The sequence below is a fragment of the Caloenas nicobarica genome, chromosome Z, assembly GCF_036013445.1.
Source record: "Caloenas nicobarica isolate bCalNic1 chromosome Z, bCalNic1.hap1, whole genome shotgun sequence".
NCBI lineage: Eukaryota > Metazoa > Chordata > Aves > Columbiformes > Columbidae > Caloenas > Caloenas nicobarica.
The window spans coordinates 67141393-67152619 of NC_088284.1; positions in this window are offsets into that span (position 1 = coordinate 67141393).

Genomic DNA, 11227 nt, shown 5'->3' on the forward strand with positions numbered 1-11227 from the left:
TATTGTGGTCCTGGCCATTCTAAGAGTCATTTCCTTCTCTTTCAGGGATATAAAGAGGCATATATTATGTGGGCAGAAGATTCTGCGTTCTGGTCAATAACACAGGCCACAAAGGTCAATGGCATTCAAGCAAGCCTGCCTGAAAGCCCCTATAAATTTTCAAAGGTGAGGGAGGAAGATTTAGAGACTGGATGTGTTCTGCCTGTGCAGGAGGAAAGATAAAATGTCACTCTGAAAAGGGGAACAGAATATTAAGTCCCATAAAAACCTTAAGAGGCTATACAGTCTCCTCAATGGGGGAAGAATTTTGCCCACCCAGGTTTTATTTTACTGCAGGGACACATAAAAGGGCACTTGAAATTAATGCTTAGAACACAAATGATCCACCAAGGCAAAAGCTAAAGCTTTCTTTTAGCCTTCTCTTGTGCCCCCATTCCTCTTTTGTCACCACCTATTTTGATGCAACACCTTCAGATGTGGCAGTTTGTCACTGACATAGTGATGAAAGCTCCCACCCTTCCTCCTTTACGGATGTTTCTCGCTTTCTGCTTCCAAGTCAAAGTTGGCACAGGCACAAAGAAAAGCACATCTTCTCATCCTGCTGAGAAACAGAAGTACTATTTTACAAGCTACGAATCCCTCTTAGGTGATTCCCTATGTTTCATCAACTCTATTCCTGTTAGAAAACCCTTTGGGACTCTCCTCTACAGCAATACAGTAAGACAGACCATGAAACACCTTGACTAAACCAGCCACAATAAAATATCCCTCTCTTTTTCCCATATGTGGAATACTACTGGATATATAAAATCAATTCATATATGTATACATAATAATATACACATTAAAGCAGTGCAATGAAAACAGAGATGTTTTGTATGTAAGGAAATAGGGAGCCTCTTTTTTTATTTTACTGTGCTTTGGAGAGTGTCCAATGCACTTTTCATCCATATATCCTGAAGTACTAGCTGCCAGAATAGTTTTGTTGCCATTTTTCACAGTGCAACTGAATCTGAGAGATAATTCGAGAGATGTTCCAAAAACTGACTCAAGAAATACACGCAATAGGAAATTGAACTCAGGTTTTCAGATTCCAAATTTAATCCCACCAGACACTGCCCCATATTTTGATAATTTTGTTTTTCCTGTGATACCTGTGATCTCCTTAAAAAAAAAAAAAAAAAAAGTCAGTACCAGCTTGTAAGCCAGTCCTGCAATCTTATGCAAAAGTCCCTTTGTAATCAATAACAGCCAAAGAAGCACTCAAGAAATCTTGGGACCAGCTCAGTATCTTTTCTAGGATCCAGGCTTAGCATTACAAGAAAATGTACTACATTGATCTGTATATTCTGTGGTTTTTTAGGGAGCTGGTAAGTGTAAAATTTCCATAAACTTCAGAAATAACAGGAATGTGGCCATTTTATAGTTGCTAAATCTATTAACTTTTAATTTTTTCTCTGCTTCTTTCGCTTGTTTCTCAACACATACAAGGGCCGATGCCTGTAGCTTCCTGATCAGCTGCGTAACATTTTAAAATGTTTGGGATTGCTCTCTGACAAGGTAGAGCATGGGTGGCTGAGTTGCAGCAGGAGTGAGAGAATGATGAGTGAGGAAGGGCAAACCACAGAATGCTGTATGAAAAATTTGGGACAATAGTCTCCAGGACCTTGCTATGAGACACAGCTGAGGAGTTTCCAAACAAAAGAGAAATGCAGATGCACGTGGCACTGCTCTGCTGTAAGTTCAGACAGGTCTCGTTGACTTTTTCTTCAGAAAAATGAGGACTATTTGAAGCTGGTTGATGTTTTTGTCCCCCCACAGCTTTGTGGCTCTGCACAGGGCACAGGGTAAGACTAATTAGATACCACTGGTTCCCAGCACAACTTCGAACCTACTTTAGGAGCACTGATGGAAGGAAGATACGTCAAAATGGAAAGTATTTGCTGTCTTATCAAACTTTCTCATTTGAAATGGGGAGAAAAGTAGGGATGCAGATCAAGACAAGGCCTCTTTTTCCCATCCTGGGGAATACTGGTTGATATACGAGTACATCACCCAGAGGATCACTTTCTATTGGCAGACTATTATGTGTTTGGGATGTCAACAGAAGGTTAGAACCAAGAGGAAAAACAAGGAGTAGAGAATCAGGGTCGGAGAGAACAGTATATTAAGCAAGACAGAATCACAGAATGTTAGGGATTGGAAGGGACCTCAAAACATCATCTAGTCCAATCCCCCAAGACACATGGATTATCACATTTATTACATTTTATGAGTAAACTATTTTAGAATTATAAATGTCCTAGACACAAAAACATGTATCATAGAAAAATATGGACAGAATGCACAGAATATTTTGGTTCGGTTTCCTCTGAGCTTTTGCAATATCATTTACAGATGTGAATTTGAGATCAATATTTAAGACATACATTTTGTAGAAAGGGAGACATACATCTGAATGCCCTTTCTCCTAGCTACTTTTTTTTGACTTGAAGAATTGGAACACCAGCAGAGAAACATTTTGTTCAGTAAAGTATACATTTGTCAGAAACAAACAGGAGGGACAGTAAATTCCAAAGCAATGTCAGAACAATTTTGCTTCCAATTTCTCTGAACAGGCGACATTTTTTCTTTTGTAAAAGGAAACAAGATAGGAAACTTTGTCTTAAAAAATAAAAATACAGAGAGTGGGGTACAGTGGTATTTCTGTAAGGGTGAGTTGTCCAAAAATAAGAAGAATGACTCGTTTGTATTGTTCTTTGAAGAGCTGAAATATCTGCATGCATTTCTATTAAAGGGATTGTGTTTTCAGGGGATATTTAGTTCTCTTTCTGTGAAGTGCTTACATTTTTCTTCTGTTTCCTTCAACTTGCAGGTAATAATAACCCAGGTTCCCTAGGTGGGATAGACAGAAACGTAGATGGAAAGAAGCTCTCTTGCAGACAATGCATCTTACATACTTTGCATCAACTATTCTGATAGGTGATAAATGATGCCTTAATGGCACCTATTCCTCTCAAGTCTATGAAGTGAGTGCTTGGTGAAATACAAGCAAGCAGAAATCCAACGTTGGACAAGACAGATCTGAGCTCTATGGAATGAAATTTTTCCTCTCCAGTCTTGGATCCTTGTACAGTGCCAAGGTGGCCTTCAGCAATTTTAGAATAGGTTTGCCAGCATAGCATGACTGAATAATTTGTAATGTGCAGGCTTCATGAATTTTAAATTCTTCCAGGATCCTATCGCCTGTTCATGAAATTTCTCATCTGTATGATTATGCCTCTGTAAAGGCAGTAGGAGCCTGTCTTAGGGGAATCTGCAGTGTGGTGAATCATTTTAGCTTGTGCCATCCCTTACATAGAGTCTATTTCTTAATCTAAAATAAAGCTAAATTCTGAAAATAATCTAAATTAACCGCATTAACAACTTCTGGTGATCCACCCAGCCTGTCTGTATCAAAACATTTTGTTACCTCTCAGCTCTAAATTATTTCTGAACCTACCACAAATAATCTGGACATAGAATAATTAGATGCAAAAGGGTTTTTTGTGCTTCAACATGCATCTTTCCAATATTGCTGCATAACAAGCTGAAAAATACAGTTTTCCGGAACACAGCACAATCACATCAGTATTTGAGGCTTGGTATTTGGGACTTCTTTTTAGGAAATAATTTTTGAGCACTGGAAAAATCACCAAGAAGTGGACAGTCCACCTGGTCTCTGGGAAACATGACAGTAAGATGCGTAACCAGACAGAATGCAGTTCGTTGAACTACTGTAGCATATGCGTACTTAAAGTGTCCCACGTTGCTTTTTTGTTTACTTATTTCTCTTTCTGTATAACTCAGCATAACAATTTCAAATCAGTTTTTCAAATTCAGGGGTGGAAGGTCTAAGTATAGTTTCCAATGCAAGCCTGGAAGCAAGATGAAAGGCAGTTAACAGTGTCGAAGTCTGCCTGTATCTACCTGTGACTGTGGCTCAAGACCTCTAAAAACCATGGGCATTTTTCCACAACTAGTGAAGCTTCAGATGTTATAAGATGGCATCAGTGATGGATTTTTTTCAGCCTAAACAATACCAACATCAGGATTCATGGCTGAAAATGTAAGGAAGAGACACTAGAAAAATCCCACAGCTCTACATAGTACTGACCTGATGTACACAAGGCTTGTTCAGGCACCTCATGCTACATTACAAGATCTGAATGCTCCATCATCTGCCTTTGATAAATTATCTACTGAAGTTGGAGGCTGAAATTGTTTTCATATAATAATGTTGGCTTTTAATACTGCAAGCATGGTTATTAGAAATTATAGTAAAGCAATGTCACAGCTTGATTTCTTTAACAAATCTAGAAATAGTCCATGAGGCTACACTTCCAAATACTTCACTATGATGACTTTACCGTAAAACCATGCACTCACATGTGACAGCTACTTTTTTATAAACACATAAAGGATATTTTCTGCCAAAACGTGTCCAGGCAAATAATTGTCTCTAGCTGGATTTTTAACAGATTATAAACTCCAGCCAGGGTGACTTAACAGTTGAGCAAATATAAACAAAACACGGGGCCTGAGAGACTGGTCCGTGACTTTGGACAGAAAACAGTAAAAAGCAGTGCCTCACCCAGCTGTGCACCAGGATGCACTAGCAGGGCTAAATTCCGGATCCTTACTTGCCCAGCTGTTTTCCACAATGGTTTGGCTTGGTGTGGCATGGTAACGAAGCAAAGCCTAGTACAAGCCCTTCCATATCAAGTCAGTAGGTGTTAGATATCTCAAAAATCAATATACTACTGACTTTAAACAATGCAAGCACACATGCAAAACAAACTACCGATGGCATGCTCCACAGAGATAATTATATCACTGATCTCAGTCCCATTCCCAGTGGAAAAATATGTTTGTGATAAAAAAAAAAAAGGCACTACAATTCTCACTAATTGGTGCTGTTCTTGCTAGTTTCTGGAAACTGAACAGACCCTGAACGGACTTAGATGTTCTCCCCAGACCAGCATAGAAGTGAATTAAAACTGTGGAAACATTTTATGTTCTCCTGTATCCTTGCATTTGGACTTATCTTTTCTCCCCCAACACACAGTGGCTTGCATTTTCATTCAATAATTAGGTACACAAAGCTACTCTTCTCAGTGACCTCAGCATGAGATTCTGTATATGCAGAATCAGAAGTGAGGGAGACAAGATTCTCACTGTTTCCAGGCTCTTCGTTGTATTGTGTTGTGCAAAAAGCCAAGCAAATTTTGCCTCCTTTTACCAGCAGAGGACAGTACCTCATCTGTTTATATGAGATCGGCTGCTGTGGCAACCATTAATGTTTCCTGTGCAAACCAGTGATTCTTGCTCAGCTTTCTAGAGGATCAGGGGAAAGAAATGCAGCAAGGTTATCTCATTGCACTTCTGCTGTATTCAGTCACATACAATATGGATGTCAGACAGCTGTTGGACTGCCCATCACAGCAACACCTGGAGCTCCCCCAAACTTCCATAGTGCAACTGTGGGATCATGTGTGGAATTTTGGCCCATAAACATACTAACTTTATTTATTTATTCACCTATTTGTTTATGTACATATTTATTTATTTATAGAGGCTTACATTTGTTCCATGGAAGGTTTTCCTTTGCAAATTTAGAGCATAGAGAGATACAAGACGATATTGGTGCTGATCTCTCTCTCTGCAGAAGAACAGCAGCATGGACCACAAAGTCTGTGGGTTATGGTCCAGTTCTGACAAAGCACTTGCATGCATTACCACGGGAGCTGAGATCTCAACAGCAACAGGATCAAATACTTCCCATGAATAGTTATCAGTCAGTGTTTTACATTGTGCATGTATATATCCCTTTGTCCAACTGTTTTGTACTCAGACAGTCAATCTCGGCCTGCCATAGCTATATGTCTTGTATTCATGTATTTGACATGCTTCTTATCATACACATGTGACCAATGTATTCTTATTTTCACCTGACTCAAGTAGAACTAAAGCTAGGTTTTGCCTCACATCAGCTCTTCAAAAATCAGGGTTGTCCTACTTCAGTGAAAATGACACTGGCATTTTTGGGAGGCAATTCATCCTAATGATATGAAGTATTTGTACTGTAGAAGTAATTACCCTCTGAAGTTGCTTCTCACTCCCTGTCATTTAAAGTCAAGCCAAGAGAGCTCACCCAGATCAGACATTTCGCTTTTAAAAACATAACATGGGTAACATGAATCCTACTGTAGCTGCTTTGTCCAGCATCTCACGGGAAGTTAATCATGCTGCAGTCAGCCTGCTTAACCACTGAGCTACCCCAAACCTTTACTTGCTAATTGCCCGATACATATGAGTTGCCTTTGAAAATCAAGCCAAATGATCCAGCAAGGAAAGCTACAGAGATAGATGCATTTAAAATAACTTTACAAACTCGGAGCTTCTTGGAATTCTTTTCTCATTACTCCTATCAATGGTACTAAGACTTATCTCTGAAAAAAGAATGCAGATTAGTTCTCTGCAATAGCATAAAATGAAAGTCACATTTTCTTCCCATTTGTATGTAGTTTCAATGTGTTTATAAAAGCTATTGAATTTATAGACCCAGAGTTTCACTTTACCTATGCATGAAATACAAGCATAAATAATGGCTTTGTTTCCACAGTTTTAATTAACTTCACTGCTGGTCTGGGGAGAACATCTAAGTCCATTCAGGATCTGTTCAGTCTCCTGAAAGTAGCAACAAAGGTGCCAATTAGTGAGACTTGTAGTGTTTTTTGTGACAAACATATTTTTCCACTGGGGATGGGACTGAGATCAAACAGCTTTCACATGGGGAATTTTATAGGCATCAAAACACAGCAACTTTTCTGGGGTGGATTCAAACCTAGAAATAAAAAGCTGTGTGGCACTATTGCCAAAATCCTTGTTTACAATTTCCTTCTGTTCACAGTTCATCACAATACCTTACCACAGTTTGGTGTGGTTTTATTTTTATAATAGAATTGCCAAAAAAACGGAGCTGTAAAATGTGTGAGATTTGACAACTAGCATTGCAATTATTAAACATGGAAACCACTTTAATGAACACATTTTAAATAATATTAAGTTAGGCAGTTGACAATTTCTTCCTAAAATTTTATGTCATTAGAGATAGTTTGATGGCAGAGTATTAGCAGAATCACTTCAATGGGGTGTTTAATACCCTCACTGTAAAAACTTAAAAGGAGATGTTAGCATTGCTCCTTTCTCTGTATTAAAAACAAGTAAAACCAGACATGGGTAGATTCTAAGGATGAACAGTCCTATCAAAAAACGCAGGAAAACTGAATGATGGTGGCCAGACCAAGTAAAAGTCCAAATCTTTACACACTCTTCAGAACTGAAGTGCCTTATATATATATATATGTGATATAATGTGATATAATGATATAATGAGAGATGTGGCACCTTGACAGTCACTATTGTTCGAAATTGAGATGGAGAGCGTTCAGTACTTCTCACACTAGGAGTTTTCAAATAAATTTGTAGATTAAAAAAACAACCAACCAACCAAAACAAAACAAAACACACATGCACAAATCCAGCCCTGACTGAGCTGTCTGTGATAACTGAGTACAATTTGTAAAACACAAAGTTTTCCTACTTGAATTCAAGTTAGCGTTGCTAAGGGAGGTACAGAGTGAGCTGTGTTCAGCTCAACTAATAGAGGCTAACTAGAAGGTGACAGGGACATTTTTAGGGTTGATTAAAAACCAAATCAAGCCAAATCAAAACACCCCCCACCCCCCATTCCTCTTCTCCTCTTTAAAACTAACAGAAATACTACTTTTGAGTTGTTATTTAAGAAATCATGCCACTCCTATATAGCTTTTTAGCAATATGGGAAATACTGAAGTTTGTTGGTCCCAGAAGGAAAGGCTTGGACATTGCATCCCTGCTCTGCGAAAGGGAAGAAAAGCATGGGGAAAAGGTACAGTGGAGAGATAAGAGCCTTGGAGGTTGGGATGACTGTCCTGGTGCTTGGGGGAAGCCCAGTCCTATAAGGCAGAGACAGCTATTCATCAAATAGTCCTGTCCTGAGGGATGAATATTACCTAAGGCAAATCTAGAAATATCCATCATATTTATAATCACTTTAAAGTCTTGCCATTTTGGTTATAGCTCTGTTTCAAGAAGCCTGAAATAGCTGTCATTAACCGAGATGTTTGACCACCGCATGAAAAATGAAACTCATGAACTTCTATATTCTACACATACGAAAGTCTTCTCAGTAAGTAGAAGTGTTGTTTGCTGTTAACCCTGAGGAACAGGGTTGCATTTTAGTAAGTTTGTTTTGTTTTGTTTTTAAATCCCACAGCCTTTGTTAACTCAGCCTTTTCTGTTCCAGGGCTTTCTCATGTCAGGGTCCTCCATCTGCAGTTTCATAAGAGGACAAGTCCCGCATTTATGCAGATATTCAAAACTTCAGTCAAACAGGTAAGGGCTGTGAAATACTCAGAAATAAATGAGCATTGAGCTTCCCTAGCCTGATTCAGCAAGGCATTTATATTCATGTTCTATGAGGAAAAGTTGCATGCTCATAAGGAAAACACGTATCCTTTTACTATAGTTTTAAGTGCTTTTTAGTTTCCTTAATAATGTTACCAAAACGAAAAACACTGGCCAAAGTTGTATTTGGTTTTCAATATATTGCATAATTTCCTTCTTGACAGCAAACATTCTTGTTCAAAATGAAATTTCTCAGCAAGGTAGCCTTTAGCAAACGGATGACATTTAGAATTTTTTTTTTAATGGTTTAAAAATTCCAATTATTTTCAGCATTTTCAAGGAGTGAGGATGAAATTTTCTTTCTTCGATTGGAAAAAGTCAGTAAGGGCAACATGCTAAAATGATGAAAAGTCATTTGAGAAAGCAAAATTAGCACAATCTGAAACAAAACTTTTAAAACAGCAAGGACAGATATATATATATATCATTTGTCTGTGGGGAAAGTTTTTGACTCAGTGAGACATTCAACTCTGAGTTTTCCCAGACAATCAGACATTAGAAATGTTAGCTACAGGACTCAAAATTCTAAGGTTATTTGTGTTTATACCAAGGTTACCTTTCTGACAAAATCCAGCAAGGAACATTGGTCGGTGTATTGACCTGAGAGTAATGTCACAAAAAAAAAAAAAAAAAAGGATGTTGAAAGTGGAACAAGAGCCTCGAAATTGTTTATTCTGTTCCTTAATGCACAAACTCATGATCATTTTATTTTGCTACAGGTCACCACTTCCCTGACATCCCAGTGCTCAGGTAAAGCATTTGTCTGTGGGGCAGCTTGCCAGCCAGCTGGCTTACCTGACGTGATCCTCCCTGTCATCTGTACTTGGCAAGTGCTGGTGGGGTACACACTGATGGACCTGGGAGGGAAGCAAGCTGTCTCTCCCCTGACTGAGCTTTCTGAACAGATCAGTTCCTCTACTTGAAGGTGGCTCTCTTGCCCTACCAAGCCATTTCTCCACTCCGTGCTCTATAACTTGACTCTACTCTCAGCCTGACACAAAAAGCCTGTGGGCTTGCTTTTCTATTTCCCAAAAAATTTGTGCGGAGAATGCTTTTCTTTCAGACCCTGCAGGTACATTGCTGATGCCAACAGTTTATGAAAGTTGGTCTGATTATTCCAGCTGGTAATTGTACTTGAGGACAGATGAGTTTGCTTTGTCCAATTTTGAAGTCTTCTTACAAATCAGGCATTTGAAAGATGGACTTAAGTTCAAATGTTTCTGAGTTCTTCTGCTTGGGATGAATTGCAGTAAAAAAGGATAGAGAGAGAGAAGAAAAGTTAGGATAAAACAGAGCAGGTAGGGTGAAAAAAAAGAATGGTATGTGAAACCTGGAAGACCGTTGGAGAGAGGGGCAGATTTTAATGTTATGCCCAGATGGTATAGCCAGGTTGGGATTTTTGTCAATACTAAGTGGATGAAACTTGGAGCTAGGCAGTACTGTTGTTACTGTACCACAAATATGCCTCCCTGCCATGCGGCAGATATCACCTCTATTGATAGAAAACTCAGTGGAAGAGAGTGGGAGGGAAAACGTGGGATTAAAGAAGGAGAATCCAAAGGCTTGTACTGTACAGCACGTTTTACAAACTTACATCTAAGATGACCACTGCAGTCCTAAGCAAAGACAAATATTTACAAGGAAACTGACTATTTACAGCCCCTGAGCCCACACCTGGTTTAGTCAAGGTGAGTCTACCCTTGAAATACCCCCCAAAACAGGGCTACACCAGCTGCTGGCACCTCCTGCTCTCACCAGACCAGCCTCTCCTCCTGCTCCTGCATTCAGAGGCTCCGTCTGCTCTCTGAGCCCGGGCACTGCATCGCTTCATCACGTGTGAAAAACTTAGTCCTCCAGCATCCACTCCTTACTTCTCCATCGTATGCTTGTTGTGTTACAGCATGTGTTGTTTGTGAGACATAGTTTACAGCGGTAAGCATCGATAAAACCTCATTTAGAATTTTATACACAATTTAGATCTTCTGAGGGGAACTCACACTGGAAAAGGTTCAGAGAAGAGGCCCCTAACAGAGCTAGGCAAGAACATCCGAGCAAGGCTGAGAGGGGTGTAAGCTGGTCTATACATAACCTGAGGCAGAGCAGGAGGGTTATTTCTAGAGAACAAGTTTACCTCAGGGAAAAAAGATGTTATAAGCCAGTCATTTCCCACACGTTGTCTGGGAATTACAATAGCCCTAATAAGCTGAGTAAAAAGCCTCTGGGAACAGCCTTCCCATCAGACCTGTGGAGACCAAAAACCTAACCAATCTTAATCTGAAGCTTGATAAATTTATGCAAAAGAAAGCAGTTAGAAACAACAGTTACAGGGAATCAGCTTAATGATAGCAAACTTTATGTTGTTGTCATCTTTAAAAACTAAAAGTGACACTTTTTGCATTTTCTTCTATTAGAAGAATGACAAATGATAAAATATTTGCAATTAAATTCTGAAATTTATCAATAGATTTTTTAAAACCCATGTAATATATTGTATTAATTTGGCAATCTTCTATTTTGATAAATCTCATGAAAGATGACATGATCTTATGTATGCATTAAATCAAGCCTATTTTTGCTACCAAGAATGCAATCTCATCCAAACTTTCAAGTTTGGCAGACATTATCTGCTTCCCACAAAAGCATTTTATTGCTCTCAGTAATTGCACAAAATGGAAAT